The sequence below is a fragment of the Staurois parvus genome, unplaced genomic scaffold (genome assembly GCF_062004578.1).
Source record: "Staurois parvus isolate SC_StPar_1 unplaced genomic scaffold, SC_StPar_1.0 ptg000124l, whole genome shotgun sequence".
Classification (NCBI taxonomy): domain Eukaryota; kingdom Metazoa; phylum Chordata; class Amphibia; order Anura; family Ranidae; genus Staurois; species Staurois parvus.
In genome coordinates, this window is record NW_028317920.1 from 3782811 (window position 1) to 3810129 (window position 27319).

Below are 27319 nucleotides of genomic sequence, written 5' to 3' on the forward strand. Positions count from 1 at the left end.
GTAAAAAAAAAATCCAAATTAGTTTATAACCAAAAATTATAATTTTTAAACTTTTTTTTTACATTTTTATTTTATTTTTTTATATTATTATTATTTATTTATTTTTTTTTACATACTGTCACCCTAGCAGTATAGTGTCACCATGGTGACACTGTACTACTTGTGGCAGGTGTTGTAAAAGCAATAATTTCTCTTTCTCTCTGTGTGCATTCTTGCACTCATTGAGAAGTACTGAGTGAGCTGTGATTGGTCACAGCTTGTCACATGGTACAAGGCTGTTGTGAATAGGCTTGTACCATGTGATCTCTGTGATCATTCACAGATTTCACACGTAGTAAGCAATGATGTCACAAGTGACATCTTGCTTACTACTTTGCATGTGATCACTGATTGGCCAATCAGTGATCACATGATCGGGACCTCGTACAGATGATCGGTGTTTCACTGTGTCCGGAGGACACAGCAGGCTCCGGATCACGGTGCTGAGCGCTCCCAGGGAGCGCGCACAAGCAGGGTGCGGGGAGGCCGTTTATAAACGGCCACCCGACCTTGCACTGCCACCCTCCGGCCGTTTATATGCAACAGCTGGTCGGGAAGTGGTTAAGTCCAGGGTCAACGCAGCCGTCTACCAGGAGATTTTGGAGCACTTCATGCTTCCTTCCGCAGACGAGCTTTATGGGGATGCTGACTTCATTTTCCAGCAGGACTTGGCACCTCCCACACTGCCAAAAGCACCAAAACCTGGTTCAATGACCGTGGGATTACTGTGCTTGATTGGCCAGCAAACTCACCTGACCTGAACCCCATAGAGAATCTATGGGGTATCGCAAAGAGAAAGATGAGAGACATGAGACCGAACAATGCAGAAGAGCTGAAGGCTGCTATTGAAGCATCCTGGTCTTCCATAACACCTCAGCAGTGCCACAGGCTGATAGCTTCCATGCCACGCCACATTGAGGCAGTAATTGCTGCAAAAGGGGCCCAAACCAAGTACTGAGTACATATGCAGCTTCTACTTTTCAGACATCCGATATTTTTCTATGTACAATCCTTGTTTTATTGATTGCATGTAATATTCTCATTTTCTGAGATTGTGGATTTGGGGTTTTCATGAGCTGTAAGCCATAATCATCACAATGATGACAAATCACGGCTTGAACTATCTTACTTTGCATGTAATGAGACTATCTCATATATTAGTTTCACCTTTTAAGTTGCTGCACTGAAATAAATGAACTTTTACACGATATTCTAATTTTTCGAGTTTCACCTGTATCTATCTCCCTATTATCATCTATCTATCTATCTATCTATCTATCTATCTATCTATCTATCTATCTATCAATCTATCTCTCTCTCTGTCTGTCCGTCCGTCTGTCTGTCCGTCCGTCCATCCGTCCGTCCATCCGTCCGTCCATCTATCTAGATATAGATATAGATATTCCTGTGTAGTAGAGTGAGCCCGGGTTCACACTGATGCGGTGTGTTATAATCGCACCCCATTTATGCAAACCACTGCGGGTGTGTATGTTAAGTTAACAACACCCCAGTTTGCAAAACACGGTGCGATGTGCAACCGAACCGGATATCGTATGTACTCTCCAGCGCCTCAGGATATGCACAGCCAAAAGGGTACCAGGACAGCGACAACCAAAGGAAATGCTTCAGGGGTGCAGACCTCCTCAGACGGAGAAATCAGCCACTGGATAGAGAGAAAACAGGTGGTGCACGCACCTAGTGCATTATCCAAGGTTTATTGTAGGAGTGAAAGAATAATAAAAACATACTCACAGACGAAGCATGTATCTAAAAAGCATAGAAAAATGACAATGGCCACAACGGCAGGCAAGGTGTTCTCACTGTCAGTGCGGTCAAATGGCTGACGCGTTTCAGGGATGAATCCCTTTCCTCAGAGCTGATGACCAACCTCTGATGCTGATGTATGATGAATGGAAAGTAGGAGCCTCACTGTTGATGCCTGCAGAATCGGATCACATGGGTGTGAATAACCATGCAATCCGAAAGGGTCCTTGTCTGCTCCGCTTGCTTGTGATTGATTGTCATTTTGCCATACCACAGTTTTGTTTTGCCATTGTATGTACTTGTGTACTTCTCATCGATGAGCTTGTTTCTTACCTTCATTATTCTCTTTATTACACGTTTACCTTTGCGACTGTTTGTTGTAGTGTGTATGAAAATCAATAAAAAGTTAATTACAAAAAAAAAGAAAGGGATCTGCACCTTTTATGGCTCAAATTGCACCGCACAGAATTCGCATGTGATTTGCACAGGAATGCGGTGCGGTTCCTGTGCGAATCACATGCGATATGCCGCACCCAGACGTAAGCTGGAAGGAGATTCTGCATATGTAAGAAGGAGATCTGATTGCTTTCAAGTTCATATTATCCCAGAATCACCAGGCAATGCTTTCACAACATTTAAATGAAAGGCCAACTGCACCTAAAATGGGTGTTTCAGTTTTGAGCGGTTGCTGATTAGTTAAAACCCCAGTCTGGCCTCGTATATAAATTGAGGACCCTCATAGATTCTCCATAATGTTACATGAATAAAATGTTGGGGAGCCCAGCTGTGAGAGTGTGACTTCTAGATTTTACAAAGAGATGAAGCCACATCACTGTATGGAAATACGGCGATGAATATATAAGGACTTGGCTTATGGTCAGTTACCATTCATGCCAAACCTATTCACAAACATAAAAAATGTGGCAGCTTCTTTTTTATATTCTGGAAATGCTGCTTATGATAACGATTCAATGTAGATTTGCTTTACAGCCTCCTACAAGTGGCAGAGTGACAACATTCCCATCATCAGCCCAACGGGAAGAGCGTTGCCGTTCTCCAGGAAACGGCTGTAAAATATGCATCTTCCTAAAGCTGTAAATCTCCTGTTGTTTTTCTCCTTTGGACGGGCCCCTGGCGAACAATAATCCATTCATGGCGGATGGCTGGAAAGCAGTGGCGTAGCGATGTCTTGTATGGAGCATGGCCGCCTTCTCCGCTCTGAAAACTGTCCACGACAAGGAAAATTAAAATGTGATGGCTTTTCACCGCTGTATGTGGGCCACAATGGGCTGATTTTGGCGAGGGGCCACCATGCCCTGATTAATGGCTGGGATTCTTCCCTCCTGATGTAATGTTTTTATTATTTCCGTGTTTAATAGGGCTCATAGCTGTGCGTATCAGTGAGGTAGAATTAGATTTGAAAAGACCACAAATATCGCTTATGTGAACAGGGCGATATTTATTGGTGAAAAAAAAATGTATCATTAAAGAGCACCTGTCATGAATCCAAACTTTTCACAAGTGACTAAAAAAAGTCACAATAAAAGATCACTGACCATGCTTGAATTGTCTGAATACCCCCCGATTTATCCTGCTAAAAGAAATAGATTACTCATTCATTGAAATTCTAACTTCTGGGTTATATCTATGCGCTAACCTTCCCTCCATATAACTCCAACGTGAACCCTCCTTGTATCTCCAACACTAACCCTCTATGTAACTCCAACATTAGCTCTCCCTGTATCTCCAACACTAGCCCTCCCAGTATCTCCAACACTAGTCCTCCCTGTATGTCCAACATTAACCCTCCAAGTAGCTCCAACACTAGCCCTCCCTGTATGTCCAACATTAACCCTCCCTGTATCTCCAACATTAGCCCCCCATGTAACTCCAACATTAACCCTCCAAGTAGCTACAACATTAACCCTCCCAGTATCTCCAACACTAGCCCTCCCTGTATGTCCAACATTAACCCTCCCTGTATCTCCAACATTAGCCCCCCATGTAACTCCAACATTAACCCTCCAAGTAGCTACAACATTAACCCTCCCAGTATCTCCAACACTAGCCCTCCCTGTATGTCCAACATTAACCCTCCCTGTATCTCCAACATTAGCCCCCCATGTAACTCCAACATTAACCCTCCAAGTAGCTACAACATTAACCCTCCTTGTATCTCCAACACTAGTCCTCCCTGTATCTCCAACGTTAGCCCTCCATGTAACACCTACATTAACCCTCCATGTAGCTCCAATATTAACCCTCCATGTAAGTCCAGCATTAACCCTCCATGTAACTTCAACATTAACCCTCCCTGTATCTCCAACATTAACCCTCCCTGTATCTCCAACATTATCCCTCCAAGTAGCTACAACATTAACCCTCCTTGTATCTCCAACACTAGTCCTCCCTGTATCTCCAACGTTAGCCCTCCATGTAACACCTACATTAACCCTCCATGTAGCTCCAATATTAACCCTCCATGTAAGTTCAGCATTAACCCTCCATGTAACTCCAACATGAACCATCCTTGTATCTCTAACACTAGCCCTCCATGTAACATCAACATTAAATCTCCATGTAACTCCAGCATTAACCCTTCATGTAACTCCAGCTTTAACCCTCCCTGTAACTCCAACACTAACCCACCATGTAACTCCAGCATTAACCCACCATGTAACTCCAACATTAGCTCTCCCTGTATCCCCAACACTAACCCTCTCTGTATCTTCAACACTAACCCTCCATGTAACACTAACCTTCTCTGTAACTCCAACTCTAACCCTCCAAGTAACTTAACCCTAACTTTAATTCCCCCTGTCCCCATAACACTAACACCAACCTTCTCTTTAACCCCAAACCCAACACTAATCATTGCTGTAAATCCAACCCCAACAGTAATTTTCCCTTTTATCCTAACACTAATCCTTCCCTTTATTCCTAGCACTCACGCTAAGCTTCATTATAACACTTGACCTTTCTGTAAGCCTAACATTCCCAATAACTAAGCTTCTCTGTAGCCCTAACATTACCCTTTCCTATAACCCTACAACCCAACATTCCCCATAACCATATTGCTAACATTGTCTGTAAGCGTAACACTAACCCACTTTGTAAGTACAACCCTAACACTAACCTTCCCTGTATCCATAACACTAACCTTCCCATTAACTCTAACATTAACCCTTCCTGTGACCGTAACTCACCCTACAATCCTAACACCAATCTTTTCTCTAACCATATTAATAACATTACCTGTAACCCTAACACTAAAACTCCAAACCTGACACTAACCATCCCTGTAACCTCAACCCTAACACAAATTCTTCCTGTAACCCTATGCATAGCACTAAATCTACCTATTATGATAGCTCCAACACTAACCTTCCCCATTACCCCAGCCCTAACATTAATTGTTCTTGTAATCCAAACTCTTACACTAACCCTCCCTAATACCCTAACACTAACCCACTCTGTAAGTCCAACTCTAATACTTAACCTACCTGTAATCCTAACCTTACACTGATTATCCCTGTAACCCCAACTCAAACACTGATCCTCACTGTAACCAGGGGCATCCCAAGACAGGTTGACACCTACCGCACGGGGTGACACCGGACCCGCTCCACAAAATGGTACTACTTGAGCATAATGGATCGGCTTGCTTTACAACTTACCTTATCATGGAGCGGGTCCGGTGTCACCCTGTACAGGATGGATCGCATCTGTGGATTGGGGAGCATAATGGATTGGGCTCCGATCCACTATGCTCAATCCGCAGATCCGAACCATCCTGCTGGGTTTGTCGTTGGGGTTGTCACCAAGTGTTACCGCACCGGGTGACACCAACCCTAGGGATGCCCCTGACTGTAACCCCACTCCTGACACCAACCTTCCCTAAAATACACTTAACCCTTTGCACAATCAGCTGACCTGTGACAGAATCCACTGAAGACCAACCCTTTGTAAGGCCCCCTTTCACACCAGTGAATTGTGTGGATGCAGTGAAAAACACACATTTTACTATGTGTTACCAACATATGTACTGCGGTGCATTGCCTTTTGAATAGCACCCCAACGCACTAACACAACAAACTGTGGTGCATGTGCCTTGTAAGGCTCCACAGCACACAGATGTGAACAATCTGTGCATTGGGGTGCGTTGCATTAGGAAAAGTGTGGCATGTGGCATTTTTGGTGCATTGCACCCAATTCAAAGTGAATGGGCTACGCAATGCATGTAAAATTCAACGTGGGTGTGTTAATGCAACGTACAGCTGTGAACTGGTGCAGGAGTCAGCTCCAGGCCACCAAAAAGTAAACCTGAGGCTCAACTCAATACTGGACCTAGAAAAATGGACCAGTCCCCTCCACCCTGAGGTTGGCAGTGCTGGATATTTACTCTTTCAATTTATCTATGGTTCTGTTTTTATGTACACGTGCTACTGAACTATGGGTTCAGGAACAAGGTTCACATATGTGCAGTTTGGGAATGCATGCATAATCACACGCATTCCTGACCCGCACAGAAAGACGTTGCTCTTTATCAGAGGCATGTGGGTGCCACTAATTCTTATTTGCACCCTTACATGTTCCGTCCCATGTGGTTCCATGTGGCACATTAAAAAAGAAAGGGATGGGAACTTTTTCCCCCACATTTCTCGCAGGTGCAGTAGCCCATTCAAACAACTGGGCTGCTGTACCCATGACGTGTGTGTTCAAACGCGCATGCACATATGTGAACCTATGGTTAACAAAAACCAGGATAGATTTATAATTACTGATTCTTTTCTAATACACACCAGTGCAAGAGTGATCAGTTAACCCCTTCATTGCCTTCACATTCCCCCAAAATGCCACAAGGACCCTCCGGTGATAAAGTTTCCCTGGTGGGATAGATCCGCTTGGTATTATATTAGTAAATAGCTCTTTTTCTGTCCAGTGAAGGGAAGAGTTATGCTGTTTTTTTGGAGGCCCCTGTACAACGCCAGAGAAGATTGGGCGCGCTGTGATGCAGTCGCTCGGTGAAAGGGGCTGCCTTTGACTTAGCTGGATAATACATGTTCTGTAAGGCTTCCCCTATCAATAGTTACCAGGGTTTCTCTCTATGGAATTCGAGAGCAAGAGACTCTTAGTGGAGCGCCCCTAAGGCCTAGAGCAATGTTCAGCTCACAATGGGCACCATTAAGAGCCTTTGACTCTCTGCAGCTCCATTACCATGAACGAAGGCCGGGCCCCGGGCCGATGACACGTGGTCTGTGCAGGCTCAAAGCACTTCAATAATGTATCTGTGCTGCACCGGTGAGACACAGCGCTGCTCAGTTCACAGGCACATGTCTACAAGGGGCTCTGCCAGGGCTGCGGTACAGTTATGTGCCCCCCCTCAAGGCTAATGGGTGGCCCCTTAAAGAGGGCCAGTGAAGACAAGGGAGCATAATATCATCTTCAGAGGGAATACAAGTACATGTGCCCCATAGCTCTAGATCTAAAATGATTCAATAAAATCTCATTTAGGCTTTAAAATATTTGTAGTGCACCCCCAAAAGAGCTGTTGGTGGTTTGGACCTAGTTCCTCCCCTTAGCACACATACAGTCAGGCGCACAGCATTTTCGGCAGTCTTTCTCTGGTGCACGAATCAGTCTAGGGGTTTCTTTTGTGGTTTTTATTGGGGATCAATGAACGTGGATGGGAATAGGAAGCATGGGATACCCCAAAACTTGAACAACTTGAGGACTGCTAACTTTCTGGCTGCACTTGTCCAACTCTTGAAAAAAAAAGATTTGGACACCTGCAGCTGCACCTGGACAATGCCCAATAGTATTGCACCCCTGCTTGGCTGTACTTGCACAACTTCTAGCTGTACTTCTCTCAGCAAAAGTCCCACAGAATCTCTGTCCTGCCCTGTGACCTGTCCTCTTCCCAGGGTCTAAAGCACCACACAGTCACACTTGCTGCACTGGGGTCTTGTAATCACTCAGCCACAGGATCATTAGCTGCCTCCTGCCAATATCCTCCAGCAGGGCTTTTTTTCAGCGGGAACATGGAGGAATGTAATGGCAAGGGGTAGTTGGCTATGCTGGATGGTCTATTGTTGCTGGCTGGCTACTGGGGATTCTATTGTCTTTAGGGGAGATCTATTGTTGCTGGGGAGGTCTGTTGTTGCTGGTTTGGGATCTTTTGTTGCTGGTGGTGTTTATATTGCTGGGAGGGAACTTCTGTTGAGAGAGGGGTCTATTGTTGATAGCTGCCGGAGAGTCTATTGATGCTTGCTGCTGGGAGATCTATTGTTGCTGGTGTAGATCTATCATTACTGGGGGGGGATTTTCTGTAGGGGGTCTATTTTTGCCATGGGATCTATTGTTGCTGGGGAAATAATTGTTTAGGCCCCCCAGTTAAGTCTACCTGTTACCTCAATGTCTTCAACTGGCTCTCTTTCCTGGATGCTGCCCAGGAGGGCGAGGCATCTCAACAAGAGTCTCCTCCAGTGGGCTGGAATTGGAATGCTGCGTTACCACACCATACAGCAGAATCCCCTGCAAGACTATTTATGGGCTCTTCCCCACCTTCTGGGCACACCTCCCAAGGAATTGGCTTAAGTGCCATACATTTTTAGGCTGCAGCCTCTGATCTAACTCCCACTATGTGCTAGAAATCTCTAGAATGGGAGGAAGTAGCAGAGCAGCTGCCTGTGAAAACCCAAGCAGCCCTAACCAAGAAACTCCTTCTCCACTGATTACTGGAGCCCTAAATTTACCTTGCAGCCTTCCCTAAATCTAGGAGAGTGCTACATGTAAAAGAAACATTCCAGATATGGATATTTATACATAGTTACATTGGTTCAGCTTGACCATACCATACCTTACCTGTGAGATCCCTCTGGAACAGCCTTATGCAACCAGGGTTCCATGGATCCTTGGGGTTCCTCCAGAGGTTGCTAGGGTTTCCTTGAGCAATGAGCAACTTCTGCTTCTCAGATAAGTTCCCACTGACAACAATGGACATTGTAGCTAACTGTCATAGGGGCACTCCTCTTGCTATCTACCAATGTATGGATCATTCTTCTTCCCAGTGGCCATCACACGAATGTTAAAAAGGTAGATGCTGGAAATCACTGTATAGACATTACTAGTCCAATGATCTCCACTAGCTTCTGGATCCCATGCTGCCCGTTGCATTCCCATATGGAAAAAAATATATTTTAAATATATTTTAAAAATATTCTTCCCAAATATATTGACATATATTTGAAATGCTACAATTTTGGCCGTATTCAATATATTTCAAAATATATATATATATATATATATATATAAAAAAAAAAAAATATATATATATATATATATATATATATATATATATACTTTGCATGTTGAAATGCGTTTTTATCGACTCACTTCTTATCCCATGATAAACCCATATACTTTATACTACCCTTGTACCATATTTATCTACGTCACACATTATCCCATTCATTGTTATTATTTGTGGAGTCATTTACCCTTTCCCTCCCATCCCCACTTTCCTTTGGACCTCCCCAGCCTGTTTCTCCCCCCATCCCCCTTCGTACCCTGTGATCCCTCTCCCTTTGACCATCCTACATAATTTTACACTCTCATGTTTCGATACCCTTACAAAGCACTGGGGAGCATGTTTCTTCATTCATCAAAATCCTGTCTGTAATTATGCGTACTGCTTTAGCTCACCTTCTGCCATTTGAAATGCCGTATTGCTGTACAATCAGTACTTTCCTCTTCTCCCCTTCTCTGTAAAGACATTACTACTGCAGATACCAATGTCTATGACCTCATGTTTGCGAAATGTCTATTACCTATGTCTTTTCCCCTTGTTAAAATGTTAATAAAATATTTGAACAGGAAATGCATTTTTATTACAAAATATATGAAAAATATTTTTAAAATACATTTCAAATATACTGTATGTCTTTAAAAATACAAATCTACATTTTTGGAGTGCATTTACTAATATATGTAAAAATATATGTTAAAATTACATATATATATAGGGGGCGCTCGTGAGCAGCAACCAGGATGGCTGCTTTCTAAATTCCCGCCTCGGCCGCCGGACACATCGGCCGATCTTCGCCCTCCAGGGGGGGTCCCCCTGTTTCCTCTCTGGCCCCCTGTCTCCCTGGTGCCCTGATGGGCAAAAAAACGCCGGCCGCCCGTGCCTCCAGCTCCCAGCGGGCCGCTCCGGAGCTTGCGGCCTACCCGCCGGAGATCGCGGCTGAAGCCGCGGCCTCGATTTTTGGCCGGCCGCCGGACACTTCCAGGACCCCGGCCGTGGATTCGCGGCTCCCGCCGGGGACTTCAGATAGAGCCCCAGACGCAATTTTGGGTCCTTTGCTGTCACCATCCATGGGTGGGTCGGACCCTGGCAGTGGGGAGGACCTGGCACCAGAGCCATCCCTGCAGTCTCCGATCCCATCCCTGCGGGATGCTGAGCTCCTACGCCGCTTTAAGTGCATGTTGCAGTCTGAGTTGTCCTCCGCTACCTCCAAGCTGGCCGATCGTCTTTCACGGGAAATTCAGGAGTTGGGCAATCGGACGAACGACCTTGAAGATAAGATGGACGCGGCAGTCACGGTCATGGAAAACCACGAACAGGATCTGTGCGACCTCAAGAAAGAATTGGCGGACACGCTACTACAGCTTGAGGATTTCGAAAATCGTTCCCGCCGTGGCAATCTGCGGTTAAGGGGTATCCCGGAAACGGTCGCAGATCTTACTTCTACTGCTACTGCTCTGTTCCAGGAGCTGACACCCGCTATTCCCATAGACCGGCTTGAATTTGACCGCATACATCGTGCATTGGGCCCCAGACGACCGGAGGGGCCCCCAAGGGACATTATCATCAAGTTTACGTATTACCGCACTAAGGAAACTATCCTCTTGGCGGCTAGGAACAACCCTGACCTCAGCTTCCAGGGGCATCGCTACCAGCTCTTTGCGGACCTCTCCCAGACCACTCTTCAGAAGCGCCGCCAGTTGAAGCCCTTCACTTCGGTCCTGGTGAAACATCGTATTAAATACGCCTGGGGCTTCCCGTTTCGCCTCACCTTCACCTACCAGGGCCGCAGTCACTCTGTGGCTACGCCGCAGGAGGCCCATTCTCTCCTGGAGTCCTTGCGCCTTCTTTCGCCTGATTCTGCGGATCGGAGCCCGGCTCATTCATCAGGATCTCCGGCACGGCCGCTTCCTCCGGGCCGCATCTGGGAGCGGTCGTCCGATAGGAAGAGGGCTCTCCCCCGGACCCCTTCGCGATCAAGTCCTTCTTGTTCTTCTCCGGGCTGAGGATGTGCCTTGGACTTCCCGTGTGTCATCTCAGCGATGGACTTCTCTGGCGGGACCGTGAGTTTGGCTCTTGGTGCCCCCCCGGTTTGTCAGCATTCCGGGTTGGGACTGATCTGGTTTACCCCCTTGGGTTCCTTCCCTGTTTGGGTGGGAGGGGGTCCCCTCGCAGACTCAAGACTTATGACTTTCCGCTGCCGCAACCTATCTTGGGCCTGGGTGAGGGTATTTTGGTTTCCGTTGGTAGCATGGGGTGAGGGTTCCCTCGGGCTTCGGGGTGGGAGGTTGATCTGGCGGGCCCGGCTGGGTGGGAGGGGGTTGGCCCCAAGGTTCTTTGGGTTTTTGTGGGAGGTCATCACGGAGGCCTCGCTCCTGAGACCTTTAGTTTTATAGCTTTGGACCCCGTTTGATTATGTTTGTTGCCTTATTGCCCTTTTGCCCCCTGGGGGCTTTAGTTTCTGATGTTTTCATTTGCAGCCATGTGTCCGGTGGTAGAGCCACCCTTAACTGGTATCCTTCCTTTTGTAGGATGCGCGTCACCATTGGCGTGACACAATTGCACTATTGTATATACTTTTTGTGTCTTTTTCCTTTTTTCTTTCTTTGTCTTTTTTCTCCTTTGGTTTTTTTTTTGTTCTTGTTTTCTGCAGGGTTCCGGGACGCCACGGTCCGCTCGCCATTGGAAGCGGAAATTGCTAGCTGCTTTATGGGTTTTTCTGCCGAGCGTGTTGCGTTGATATCGCCATGGCCTCGCCCCTTTTGAAAATACACTCACAGAATGTTCAAGGCTTCAATTCGCCTCAGAAGCGGGCTAAAATCTTTCATCACCTTAAATCGCAACAAATTGACGTGGTATGTTTACAAGAGACCAGGTTTTCGCAGTCCTCCGCTCCGCGTTATCTTTCACCTCACTATCCCACCTTTTACACGGCCTCGGCTCCTGAGAAGCGTCGGGGTGTACTGATAGCTTTTAAACGCAATCTTCCCTTTGTCTGTGCTCGGAATATAGCGGACCCCACGGGCAGGTATTTGCTTTTGCAGGGCACTCTCTGGGACCAGGAGGTTACTTTTGTCTCTTACTACGCACCCAATCGTTTTCAGGATAAATTCTTTTCACATCTTTGCACCATTGTTTCCCGACACTCCAAGGGTCTCATTCTTGTTTTGGGGGATTCAAATGTTACTTTGGATTCCACGTTGGATAGGCGTTGTGCACGGGGGGCGGCCCCTTCCCATGACTTTGTGCTGGAGGAACGTATGCGCTCTCTTTTGCGGACAGCGGGGCTAGCGGACGTCTGGAGGGAGCTTCACCCGACTGAACGCGACTTTACATTTTATTCCAGTCCTCATGATAGTTTTTGTAGAATTGATCATATATTTATGCTGGTTCAGCAGCTTCCCTTGGTCCGGCGGATAACTATTCCCTCCTCACCTTGGTCGGATCACGATCCCTTGGTACTTCTCCTTGCCCTCTCTGGGTCAGAACGGCGCCCTTTTCATTGGCGCATCAACGATTCTTTATTGACCACTCAGGCTACCTGCCAACAAATAGAATTTTTCTTACGTACATACTTCACGGAAAACTCGGGATCGGTCTCCTCGGCAGTGCCCCTCTGGGAAGCGCATAAGGCCACGGTGCGGGGTCATGTTATACAGCTGGCGGCGGTCCGGAAGCGGGAGCGGGAGCGCCGACTTTTGGAGCTTCATTCTCTCCTGGCTTCTGCGGATGCGCGCTGGAAGTCGTCTCCATCCGCAGCCCATAAACGCGCTCGGGACGCTTTGGCGACCGAATTAGACTTACTTGCCTCTTCGGAGGCGGAACGGGCTCTGCGTTGGACCAAACACAAATTTTATTCCTGTGCTAATAAACCGGGCCCGATGCTGGCTAGGAAGCTCAATTCCGTGGGGAAACCCCATAAACCAATCCGACTGCGACTTCCCACAGGTGGATGTACTTCTAATCCCCGGCAGATTGTTTCCCGATTTTCGGACTTCCTTTCGCGCCTTTACACTACGCCTGATCCCTTCCCTGTGTCTCAGGCAGAGGCATTTTTTCAAGATCTTCGTCTTCCGGGATTATCCGAGGCGGCACAGGTGGCCCTCAATGCCTGTGTTACCGTACCGGAAGTGCTCCAAGCCATCAAATCTTTGAGGTCCACCGCGGCCCCGGGTCCTGATGGCTACTCCGGTCTCTATTATAAGAAATTCTCGGTCCTATTGGCACCCTTCTTGGCTGCCTATTTCAATGAGTTACGACAGGGCTCCTTGCCCTCCCCGGACGCGCTTAGAGCACATATAGCCATGATTCCTAAGACGAACGAGGATGTACAGGAACCGCAAGCCTTTCGGCCCATTTCTCTTCTTAATGAAGACCTGAAGATATTGGGCAAGATTCTTAGCTCTCGCATCAATAACTATTTGCGTAGCCTGGTCCACAGGGACCAAGTGGGGTTTATCCCTGGGAGGCAGGCGGGTGATAACGTTCGTAAGGTGGTCCATCTTATACATCTTCTGCAACAGCGGAAAATCCCGGGATTCTTACTGTCCTTAGACATATATAAAGCTTTTGACTCTCTATCCTGGGAATATCTGCGGTTTGTGCTGTCTCGTTGGGGTTTTGGGGATTCTATCCTTTCTTGGATTCAAGCCTTGTATTCGTCTCCTTCGGCCTCCGTTAAATATGCTGGATATTTTTCAAACCCCTTTCCTATTGGGCGAGGGACGAGACAGGGCTGCCCTTTGTCCCCGGCGCTTTTTGTACTGGCGCTTGAGCCGCTGGCTTTAGCGCTCCGGACCGATTGCAATATATCGGGGGTTTCATACGCGGGACAGGAGTTTAAGCTGAATCTTTTTGCGGACGATGCCCTCTTGACTCTTACTAAGCCTCTGACGACGCTTCCTAATCTGCAACAGGTTCTTGAGCGCTTCTCTTTGATTTCGGGTCTCCGTATTAACTTGGATAAGACTGTCGCTCTTAATATTACTTTGGATTCCGATTTGGTTTCACGCCTTCAATCCTACTTCCCTTATAAATGGGCTTCCTCCTCTCTTGAATATTTGGGCATCCGCTTGACCCCCACCTATGACTCCCTCTTTGCTGCGAATTATTACCCATTGCTTAGTTCTTTATCTTCTCTTCTGCATTCCTGGCAATTTCCGCACCTGTCTTGGATAGGGCGGGTTCATTCAGTGAAAATGACTGTCCTGCCGAAATTGTTATATTATTTTCGTACTCTCCCGGTGCGGGTTCCCCCTCATTTCCTTCGGTTGCTTCAGGCGAAGCTTATGCGTTTCATCTGGGCCAATAAGCACCCCAGAGTATCTAGAAATACGCTCTTTGCTCATAGACTCCAGGGTGGCCTTGGGGTGCCCAATGTAACTAAGTATTACCAGGCGAGCCAGATTGCCCCGCTGTCTATGTTGCACGCTTCCTCTGACGTCCCTTTCTGGGTCTTGCTGGAGCTACCTAACTGTGCCCCTATCCAACCGTCGGCGCTTCTATGGCTTCCCCCTGCCCTGCGCCCTATATCGCTGAGCCCGATGTTGCTCCATGGCTTACGAGTCTGGGACTCGGTACGTTGTTCCAGTGGCCTGATGTCACCCTTTCTGCCTTTGCTTCCAATTGTTAACAACCCTCTTTTCCCACCGGGTTTAGATCACCCAAGGGCTTTCTCTTGGTGGGTGGCTCATGGGTTTTCACAGGTACGACACTTTTTGGTTTCTCGGTCCTTCCCTACCTGGGATCTTCTTCGGGAGTCCCGGGATGTTCCCCCGGCGGAATTTTTTCGATACCTTCAATTGCGGCACTGGCTACTCTCGCTGCGGAGCACTTCTTCTTTTCCATACCAGAAATCGGCCTTTGAACAGCTTTGTCAGCAGCGCCCGGGCGCCCCGGGCCTTATCTCCCTCCTTTATGCAGCCTTAAACAGACGCCCGTTGCATACTTCTCTTTCATATGTTGTTCAGTGGGAGCGTGACTTGGGGGTGGATGTGGATCCGGAGGACTGGAATAGGGCCTGGTCACTCATAGCTAAATGCTCATTCAATACCACCACGCTGGAGGCAGCCTATAAGGTATTGTTTCGTTGGTATTGGGTTCCGGCTCGTTTGGCCCAGGCTAATCCCGCTTGTAGTGATCGATGTTTCCGGGGTTGTGGCCATCGTGGCGATGTCTTGCATATCTGGTGGTCATGCCCGAGACTGGTCCGTTTTTGGTCTCGTGTATTTGGCCTCCTTTTCACGTTGTTTCATCTATCCATACGCCGGGATGCTAGGTATGCCTTGCTTCATTGCCCCATACCGGGTCTCTTTGCTCATCAGCAGAAGCTGGCATCCTATTTGTTTCTGTCGGCCACCAGAACGATTGCTCAGGCCTGGAAGAGTCCGTTTGTCCCTTTTCAGGGGGTGCGGGATCGTATGACCAATATGATGCTTAATGAGCAGATGTCGAGCATATGTAACGACTCCCAATGTAAATTCTCGAAAATATGGGAACCATGGTTGCAATATGCCTTTCCCACGCTTCCTTTGGCTAGTATGGGGATGTACTGGCGTTAGGCATTGGCGTTTGATGGTGGCGCTCCTGGATCTCTGCCTCCTCTTCTCTTTTTTTTCTTTTTCTCTCCTCTTACACTGTTCAACAGGTAAAAAGTTTTGGGCATAAAATTAGCTAATCTTACATAATTTTGGGGTGCTGAAAACGAAAATGACCCTAAAAAATGTTGATTGGCTCTAGTTTCCATGATATATTCACCCATCTAATGACGTAAGCCATTCAAAATTATGATGCAACTTCAGCTGCATATTGCGCAATTGATACTGGTGACCAATAGAAAATTGCATGTATACTGAGATGATGCAATATTAGCCTTTAATTGCATCACTTCACTGCATAAAAGCTGCAGTATCTGTAGCTGATTGTAGTTGGACAGCGTCTTTACATTTCGTTTTATGCTTATATAGGTTACTCAGTAATGCCTCGAACTTGTGTGAATAAAGCAGATCATTTCTGCTATATCTGCGGTGAAATAACTTTTATCTCACAAAAAAGGAGGATAACAGGAATGATTAAGAAAGCCTACAACTTGTATTTTGGCTGCAAGATAGGAGACCAGGACAAGAGCTGGGCACCACATATATGCTGCAATTCTTGTGGGACGGCACTGGAGCAATGGTTGAATGGAAAAAAGGCATCTATGCCTTTCACTGTGCCAATGATTTGGAGAGAGCCAACAGATCATGTTAGTAATTGTTACTTTTGTATGGTGCCTCCAATTGTAAAAGGGCTAAATAAGAAGAAAAAGTTATCTGTGCACTATCCAAATATTCCATCGGCAATACGTCCAGTTCCTCATGGAGAGGGGCTACCAATTCCTAAAGCACCAGAATCCTTTGTGGTTGAGTCAAGTGAGGAAGAACCTGAAGCGTGTAGTCACGTGCAGTTGTAAGAGATAGCCCTTTCCTCGAATACAAGAGAAAAGCCAAGAGAAGCAAAACCGACACAAACTGAAGACAAAACTAGTGAGAATCCTAAGTATTAAAATGATTCAACTTAGCTTATGGCTATAATTTTTCTTGGTAATCCTATGCAATATATTATGCCATTTAGGCTTTGTTATGTAGTCAATATCACTTGCTTTATATTTGTGGAAAGACATCTATCTATATAATTATTGTGCATTATGTAGTCATTACGCCTATAGTAGAAAACTTTCCGTTTACAGAAAAACTAGAGCCAATTGACAAATTTCATTGTTATATTTGAACTCAGAATGTGAAATTCATTAAGAAATGGATCCTTTTGTTTCCAAAACTGGCAAAAAATAAAAATTTGTTGAACAGTGTTATTTCTCTTCTCTTTCTTTCTCTCCATTTCTGTTAGTTTTTTTTGGGTGATAGTTGACAGTTGCCTTTAATTGCAGTTAGAATTTCATTACCGTCATTGTAACCTATGTGCCATTGAAGGCCCCTGCGTGGGCGTACCTTCTGCCTTGTTGAAGTTAGAGCACTGTTTTTCTTTTATTATTATGTTTTTTATTTTATCGGTGCAATTGATAGCCCCTGTGGGGGCATGTTTTGTCGCCTCTGTTTTATACTGCTTAAAACTAATAAAAACTATTGAAATACAAAATTACATATATATAAATTTTTTTATATGTTAAAAAAAACTGAAGAATATTTTTTTTTAAAATATTTTTCATATATTTGGTAACATATAAAAAACGCATTTCAACATGCAGTATATATTTATTGCAATATATTAAAAATACATTTCAAATATACTGTATGTCTTTAAAAATACAAATCTACATTTTTGGAGTGCATTTACTAATATATGTAAAAATATATGTTAAAATTACATATATAAAATTTTTTATATTTTAAAAAAAACTGAAGAATATATATTTTTTTTAAATATTTTTCATATATTTGGTAACATATAAAAAAACACATTTCAACATGCAGTATATATTTATTGCAATATATTTTGAAATATATTGAATACGGCCAAAATTGTAGCATTTCAAATATATGTCAATATGTTCGGGAAGAATATTTTTGAAATATATTTCAAATATATTTTTCTTCCATGTGGGTCATGAACACAGGAGGTTGGCTGCTGCTCACAGGTGCCATTCAGAGATCACTTTGTATTTTCTCAATGAATGCGAAGCATTCTCTGATTGGATGAGGTGGAGAAGCGAGGTGGTGACGTCACTCTTTCCACCTCATCCAATCAGAGAACACTTTGCAGTGCCTACTGCAATTCAATTCATTTATGGGCAGCTTTACTGTATTAAACATTGACAGTTGACAAACACTAGTATCGTTGAACCTAAATACAATTCTTGGTTTCCCCGAATGAAGCAGTGAGGATTTCATATTTGCGCCAGCTTACGAGTCTTGCGTACGCCGACAGATCGTTCTGATGCTGTCATGTCTGGAGCCTCACTTGGTAAACACGATTAGTTAACAAAATGCACAGTTGGTGCCAGGGGTGGACTGACAACTCATGGGGCCCCCAGGCAATAGGGGATCATGGGGCCCCTGTGTCCTTGCCCAAACTCAAAAAAGCCTATGAAAAAGGTACCAGGGGCATCTCATGGGGCTCCCTACCGACCCCGGGCCCTCGGGCAGTGCCCGAGTTTCCAAATGGTCAGTCCGCCCCTGGTTGGTGCGCATCTCTGCATTTATAGGAATACAATACACACTTGTGAACCTTCTCAATACAAAAAGGCTAACAAACTGCAACTTTATAATAAATAAAGGCAATTCGCCATATGAAAGGTGAAACGAGTCTTGCGTGCGTCAACAGAGCGATCTGATTCTGTCATGTCTGGACCTTACTTGGCAAACACGATGAGTGTCTTCTGACGATCTCTGACCCGTTGTAACTTCTCTAGAAAAACATCTATAAAGCAGCGGGCCCTGTTGAGGTTTATTTTCCCGCTGTGCAGCATGCCCTTTCCGGAGCCCATAAAATGGCGCGGCTCTGCGTGCTTCATGCACCTCGGTTCCCCGCGAAATATTCCACAAACATCTGCTGTGCGTTAACAGTTTACTGACCGAGTCAAAACAAGGAGCAAAAACACTTGTGCTTTGGTGAAGAGAGAGTCATGGTCCAATCACACCACTGCATTGCACAATGCATCGCTCCCTTTGGTGCTCCAATGCATCTCCTACGCAAATCAGTCGAATCGCCATAATCTGCCCATGATTCCACATCGCAATCGCTGCACAACGCGTGGCTTGCATTTGGGTGCCATTATCCTTTAATGGCACCCCAAACGCGATGCGATTCTGCCGCAGTTGTCGCAGGTGATCATAGCAAACCACACCTCTAAAAATTGCGTGAAGCTTGTTGTCCAAAAAGGAGTGGAACAAATGTGCATAGGGCAGAGGGGAGGCTAATAAAGCAGGGGTGAAGTTTCACTTTAAAGGGGACCTGGAATCAAAAAACAGGATTTTCCATGTTATAGGGAACATCCAGAAATGTGAATTATGCCTAAGCAGTCCCTGGAAAATCCTCCTGAAAAGTAGCAGTGCAATCCCTGCTTTGTGAATGTGCCTAGGGCAACTCCCGTGTCTACAACCTCATAGATCAGTGGTTCTCAACCTGTGGGTCGCGACCCCTTTGGGGGTCGAACGACCCTTTCACAGGGGTCGCCTAAGACCATCAGAAAACACATATTTCCGATGTGTAAAGAGCAGCTACTGTGTAGAAAGCAGCTACTGTGTTGAAAGCAGCTACTCTGTTAAAAGCAGCTACTGTGTTGAAAGCAGCAGTATTGGAGGTAAAACGACACTTCATGAATTATAATTACTGGGTAAATAATTTTATGGTTGGGGGTCACCACAACATGAGGAACTGTATTAAAGGGTCATGGCATTAGGAAGGTTGAGAACCACTTTTTTTGATTGAAAAGATACTTTTATTACAGAAGCATCAAAAACAACATGATACGTGTAATCGGGGTACATCTCACCCTGTACTGCGACGCAGCGCACCACATAGCAATACAGTTCCAAGCATACAATAAATACATTCAGAAATAAATACATTCGCTCAGCGGTATGATGCCTGACGTGATGTGCAGAGGATGAATCCCCAGACCGCCACGTCATGCATGACGCCGCTTACCCCAAAAACCATAGCATCCTGATACACAGTACTAAGTCATGCAATAAACGAAAGCGAAAAAACGAAAAACCGAAAATCACAATTTACAATAGGCATCGGGTGTGTGGGGGGGAAGGGAAGAAAGGGGGAAACACATGCCCGAAGCTTTATTGAAAAGACAAAGACACGCAAGGGGGAGTAGGGGGAAGGGGGAGATCTTCAGACGTCCTCTTCCTCCTTAAAGTCCATCAAGGAATAGTCTCTGAGCAGACTGAGGATCAGTCTGCGGCAGTCCTCAATGGACATCCTCTTCCGCTGGTGGATGAGGCGCTTTCTGGCGCACCATAAAGCGTCCTTAAAACAACACAGCACCCGCCAGGCGCCGTCAATGTCCTCCAGAGAAAAGGTTCCACAGAACAGTCCATTCAACACCCCAAAGTGAGTGATGGCTGTCTGTGGTACAAAGTCCTTGAGTTCAGGTTCCAGGGCCCCCAACAGGACCTGAGCAAATGAGCACTCCCAGAAAACGTGGTGAGACGTTTCCTCGTGGATGATGCAGAAGGGGCAGTGTCTGTATCTGCTCAGGTTCCTGGCATGCATAAATGTCCTGAGAGGCAACCCCCCTTGGATTGCCATCCATGCCAGGTCTTTGTGCCTGTTGGTAAGAATGTTGGAAGAAACATTCCTCCAGACCACCTTGCAGGTGTCTGAAGGCAGGCCTGGAACCGACTCCAAAATGTCGCTGGCTCGGATGAGCTTGTAGATAGTCTTTGGCTTCCACAAGTCAGGCTTGACTCCCTGCAGCCCTTGCTCCCTGATGAACTTGAAGGTATCCAAGTAGTACCAAGGAGTGTCCCAGTTGTAGGGGATGGAACTATCCCAAGTGTCCCACCCCAGGGACCTCCAGAGAGGCAACAGGAAGAAGCGAGACATTGCGTTCCCGCCAGAGTCCATAATCCGTCTGGGCAAAGTTCTGCGGATGCAGTTGCAAGCAAAGAACACCCTCAGCTGGGTGGCGATGTCGGGCACGCCCTTACCGCCCTTCAGGGGTTCCTTGAACATGACTGCCCGCTTCACTCTGTCCATCTTGGAGCCCCAGATGAAGTGAAACACCGCCCTGGTGATGGCCTTACAGGTGTTGACCCGAGGGGGCCAGGCCTGGGCGAGGTACTGCAACACAGGGAGAATCTCGCTGCGGAGTACCAGTGTCTTCCCTTCGATGGTGAGGTCTCTGAGGCTCCAGAGTCCAAACTTTTGACGCATCTTGGCCAGTCTCTCCTCCCAAGACTTCAGGGCTGCGCCCTCGGCACCAAACCAAACCCCCAAAATCTTCATGAAGTCTGTCTTGATGCCAAAGGGCATGGATGCAGAAGAAGGCAGGAACCACTTTCCGAAGAGCATGACTTCCGACTTCCCGCAGTTGACCTTTGCCCCCGAAGCTTGGCCGAAGTCCTCGCAGGTCTGCACGAGCAGGTCAATGGAGCGCTGGTTGGCACAGAACACCGTCAGGTCGTCCATGTAGAGCGAGCACTTCACTTCCCGTCTGTCTGGTCCCGGTGCGGTGATTCCCCCGATCTCTGGATTTCGTCTGATGCATTCGGCGAAGAGCTCTATACAGCAAACAAAAAGCAGAGGTGAGAGAGGACAGCCTTGTCTGACCCCGGAGAGGACCGGGAAGGGGTCAGTCTTCCAGCCGTTCACCTGCCCGGAACTACAAATGCCGTTATACATCATATCCACAACCGAACAGAACATTTCCCCAAGACCAAACCTGCGCAGGGCTCTGCACATAAACCCATGGGAGACACGGTCAAAGGCCTTTTCCTGGTCAAGACTGACCAGGGCCGCGTGCACACGGCGGTCTTTGATGTACTGGACTGTGTCCCGGACAAGCGCTAGGCTGTCCACAATCCTGCGGCCAGGAATGCCACAAGTCTGATCCGGGTGGATTATCTGTCCGATGACAGCCTTCAACCTGTTCGCCATAACTTTGGCGAGGATCTTGTAGTCCACGTTCAAGAGAGAGATGGGACGCCAATTTTTCAAGTCACATCTCTCCCCCTTACGCTTGTACAGGATCGTGATCATCCCCTCCCTCAACGAAGGAGGCATCTTGCCCTCCACCACCATCTCCTCGTACAGCTCGAGCAGGTCCGAGCCCACGAGATCCCACAGCGCTACATAGAGCTCCGCTGGGAGACCGTCGCAGCCCGGGGTCCTGCCTCGCCTAAAGGATTTAGCGGCAGAGTGCAGTTCCTCCAACGTCAAGGGGGCGTTGGTGGCCGACAAACCTGCAGGATCAATAGCATTAGAGATACCTGACAAGAACCTGTCGGCCGCTGCCGTGTCTGTTGCTTTGGGGGAGTAGAGGTCGGAGTAGTAGTCGCTGACCACTTCCATCACGGCCTCCTTCCCCTTCTGGAGTGTTCCAGTCTTGTCGCGCAGCTCAGACAGGGGAGTGTGTCCTGAGTGGAGTTTCCTGAAAAAGAAAGAGTTACACTTCTCACCTTTCTCGAGATGCTCCACCTTGGCACGGAAGACAATGTGCCTGGATTCTTCCTCAAAGTGCTTTTTCAAGCTCTTCTTGGTGTCCTCCAGGTCTTGCCTCACGTCCCAGCCACAGAGATGAAGGTCCTGCAGGGACTGCTGCTGACGCTGCAGCCTCCTGAGTTCCCTCCTCCTGGCGCACACTTGCTGGCGTCCCCTGGCCTGAAAGAAGCTGCGCAGCTTGACTTTCACGAACTCCCACCAGTCGCTTACCTTTAGAAAGAAAGACTTCTCCCCTCGCCAGGCACCGTAGGTTTCCCTGAGCTCCTCTAGCAGTTCCTCATCGTCCAGCAGGGTGCAATTCAGCTTCCAGGAGCCTGGGCCCGGGGCAAAGCCCTCTCCCAGATCGCCTTGAAAGTGAATGGCCCTGTGGTCAGAGAAAAAGCAGGGAACCATGGAGAACCCGCGGTGCCTGACTGCCCTGGAGGTGAGCACAAAGTCAATCCTGGAGCGCACAGATCCATCGGGGCGGCTCCATGAGTAGTTCACAGAACCGCGCCCCACGGATCCCACTGCGTCTCGCAGGGAAGCCTCCGCAATCATCTCCCGGAGCAGCTTCGAGGTGGCGTCGAGTTTTGCGTACATGGTGGAGCTGCGCCCATCCTCCTCTATCGGACAGTTAAAATCACCGCCGATTACTACTGTTCTCGTTGTGACGAGTTGCGTCCGCAGGGTTTGGAAAAGTTCCAGCCGCGCGTTCTTCTCCGGGGAGGCGTACACGTTGATGAGCCTAACGGGCTCCCCCGCCCACGAACCGTCTATGACCAGAAGGCGGCCACAGACGAGCTCATGGACGGAGTCAACAGTGAAACGTCCTCCCCTGATAAGAACCGCAACCCCTGCGGACTTGCAATCGCCACCCCCAGACCGGTAGGAGGGACCGTGGGTCCACTGGGAGGACAAGTGAGTGTACCTCCTCAGAGGGGGAAGTGCGCACTCCTGAAGCATGTACACATCACTCTGCTGTGTGGAAAGAAAGGTCAGCACAGTCTGCCTCCTAGACACATCCTTGATGCTCCTCACATTAATGGAAAAGATAGAGATCTCAGCCATCATGGGAAAGAGATGAAGGGGTTAGTCGCCAGGGGCTGTGCCTACCTCCCCTGGGGAGGGGGGGCGACCTCTGCGGCCTGGCCAGGGTCCTGGCTCAGTCCGATCTGGTTGAGGACCTCGTTGAGGACCTCATCGAAGTCGGTGGAGAGATCTGGCCCCGACCGGGTCAGAGCCATCTCTTCTTCCACCTCTTCCTCTTCCTCCAGTGTGTCGAGGTCCTCCCCCACGGGGTCGGGACCTGCGGCATTCTGGAGGACAGCAGGCCGTTTGGTGGCGGAGGAGGGTTCCTCCGCCGTCGGGCTAGCCTGATCCTTCTTCCGCTTCCTGATCCCCGCCGCAGAGCTGCTGACGGGGGTGGCAGGGGGAAGGGGCGGGAAATCCTCCTGTGAGGACAGGTCAGGGGGGGTGGAACCGGGCCCGGGAGGGGTGGGGCGGGAGGGGCAGGGGGGCCAGGGGCAGGGGGGGTAGGAGGGGCGGGGGCGGGAGGGGCAGGAGGGCCAGGGGCGGGGGGGGCAGGGTCCGGGGGGGCTGGGGTGGGAGGAGGGGGGTTCCTCTTACCTGGGTCCTTTGGGGGTTTCTGTGTTGCTGGTTTGGCGGCAGGGCCCTTGCTCAGGGCCCCAGCATGCTTCTCTCTGGGCAGTCCCTGTAGACGTGCTCTGACCGTCCACAGAGGTTGCAGGTTTTGGACCTCGGGCAATCCTTGGTCTCGTGACCTGCAGACCGACAGAACCTACATGAAAGCACTTGGCAATCCTTACCCTCGTGCCCCGGCTGTCCGCACCTGCGGCATGACTGGGGTTGATCCGGGTAGTGTAGGAGTCCTGCTGACGCTCCCAGGGAAAAGCACTGTTGCAGGTGTTGGAGATCTCCAGCGGGACGATCTCTCAGCAATCTGCAAAACACAGACCACTTACCTGTCCAGAAGCCGTTGGCGTCTAGTATCCGTACTGGGTCCTTCAACACGACGCAAAACCTTTGGAGGTAGGTGGCGATGTCTCTACCAGGGACATGAGGGTTCCTCATGGACACCGTGATCCGCCTTTCGTCCCTTTGAATGGGAGAGTTCGCGATGAACTTTCGGAAGAGGGAGTCGGGTCCAGAGGTCTTCACTGCCTCCCAGTACCTTCTGCATACCTGTAGAGAAACAAAAGTTACGAAGAAAATACCTTTCATGAAGGATTGCACCGACAGGGTCTCTGCCTTGCTAAATCCTTGTTCAAGGATCATTTTCTTCCCGAAGACTTCCGGGGTCATGTCCGGGACTCTGCCGTCCACTTCTTTCAGCCGCAGCACGACTGTCTGCTTCATCCAGGGCTCCAGTGGAGGGAGACCGTCTGCAGGGCCGGAGCGATCTGAGGTGGAGGTGGAGGCGGAGGGGGCTTCTCCCGGGGTCTTGGCGGTGGTGGCGTTCTGTGGCTTCTTCGCGGTTTGCTTATTCTTCCCCATCTTGTCGCAGAGGAGTTCTCAGGAGGGCTTCCCAGAGATCTTGATCGGATTCCTTCTCCTTCTTCTTCCTCGGCGGCTTCACTCTCGCTTGCTTAGCCTTTGAAAAGGCTATTGAGCGTCTACTGCCCGGAGGTAGTAACGCAGAGTGAACAAGGGGGGGGAAGATCACAAACTCGTTCTGTGTGGGGGCTAAGCCTCAAACCCAATAGCAGCAAGCAGGTGAAGCCGAATTTAATCGACGATCCTACAAGGCCGAGAAGAGGGTACCCCACACAGACCAAATGGCTGGGATAGATGCAAGTGGTTCTCAACGTCCTAGCTGGAAGCAGGGACACCCCTAAAGGCAAGGTCGATACTACACTTGATCTTAGCCAAAAGGCCGAGAAGGTTGAGAACCACTTTTTTGATTGAAAAGATACTTTTATTACAGAAGCATCAAAAACAACATGATACGTGTAATCGGGGTACATCTCACCCTGTACTGCGACGCAGCGCACCACATAGCAATACAGTTCAAGCATACAATAAATACATTCAGAAATAAATACATTCGCTCAGCGGTATGATGCCTGACGTGATGTGCAGAGGATGAATCCCCAGACCGCCACGTCATGCATGACGCCGCTTACCCCAAAAACCATAGCATCCTGATACACAGTACTAAGTCATGCAATAAACGAAAGCGAAAAAACCGAAAAACCGAAAATCACAGTTTACAATAGGCATCGGGTGTGTGGGGGGGGGGGGGGGGAGGGAAGGGGGAAACACAGGCCCGAAGCTTTATTGAAAGACAAAGACACGCAAGGGGGAGTAGGGGGAAGGGGGAAATCTTCAGACGTCCTCTTCCTCCTTAAAGTCCATCAAGGAATAGTCTCTGAGCAGACTGAGGATCAGTCTGCGGCAGTCCTCAATGGACATCCTCTCCCGCTGGTGGATGAGGCGCTTTCTGGCGCACCATAAAGCATCCTTAAAACAGCACAGCACCTGCCAGGCGCCGTCAATGTCCTCCAGAGAAAAGGTTCCACAGAACAGTCCATTCAACACCGCAAAGTGAGTGATGGCTGTCTGTGGCACAAAGTCCTTGAGTTCAGGTTCCAGGGCCCCCAACAGGGCCTGAGCAAATGAGCACTCCCAGAAAACGTGGTAAGACGTTTCCTCGTGGATGATGCAGAAGGGGCAGTGTCTGTATCTGCTCAGGTTCCTGGCATGCATAAATGTCCTGAGAGGCAGTCCCCCCTGGATAGCCATCCATGCCAGGTCTTTGTGCCTGTTGGTGAGGATGTTGGAAGAAACGTTCCTCCAGACCACCTTACAGGTGTCTGAAGGCAGGCCTGGAACCGACTCCAAAATGTTGCTGGCTCGGATGAGCTTGTAGATAGTCTTTGGCTTCCACAAGTCAGGCTTGACTCCCTGCAGCCCTTGCTCCCTGATGAACTTGAAGGTATCCAAGTAGTACCAAGGAGTGTCCCAGTTGTAGGGGATGGAACTATCCCAAGTGTCCCACCCCAGGGACCTCCAGAGAGGCAACAGGAAGAAGCGAGACATTGCGTTCCCGCCAGAGTCCATAATCCGTCTGGGCAAAGTTCTGCGGATGCAGCTGCAAGCAAAGAACACCCTCAGTTGGGTGGCGATGTCGGGCACGCCCTTACCGCCCTTCAGGGGTTCCTTGAACATGACTGCCCGCTTCACTCTGTCCATCTTGGAGCCCCAGATGAAGTGAAACACCGCCCTGGTGATGGCCTTGCAGGTGTTGACCCGAGGGGGCCAGGCCTGGGCGAGGTACTGCAACACAGGGAGAATCTCGCTGCGGAGTACCAGTGTCTTCCCTTCGATGGTGAGGTCTCTGAGGCTCCAGAGTCCAAACTTTTGGCGCATCTTGGCCAGTCTCTCCTCCCAAGACTTCAGGGCTGCGCCCTCGGCACCAAACCAAACTCCCAAAATCTTCATGAAGTCTGTCTTGATGCCAAAGGGCATGGATGCAGAAGAAGGCAGGAACCACTTTCCGAAGAGCATGACTTCCGACTTCCCGCAGTTGACCTTTGCCCCCAAAGCTTGGCCGAAGTCCTCGCAGGTCTGGACGAGCAGGTCGATGGAGCGCTGGTTGGCACAGAACACCGTCACGTCGTCCATGTAGAGCGAGCACTTCACTTCCCGTCTGTCTGGTCCCGGTGCGGTGATTCCCCCGATCTCTGGATTCCGTCTGATGCATTCGGTGAAGAGCTCTATACAGCAAACAAAAAGCAGAGGTGAGAGAGGACAGCCTTGTCTGACCCCGGAGAGGACCGGGAAGGGGTCAGTCTTCCAGCCGTTCACCTGCACGGAACTACAAATGTCATTATACATGATGTCAACATATGAACAAAACATTTCCCCGAGACCAAACCTGCGCAGGGCTCTGCACATAAACCCATGGGAGACACGGTCAAAGGCCTTTTCCTGATCAAGACTGACCAGGGCCGCGTGCACACGGCGGTCCTTGATGTATTGGACCGTGTCCCGGACAAGCGCTAGGCTGTCCACAATCCTGCGGCCAGGAATGCC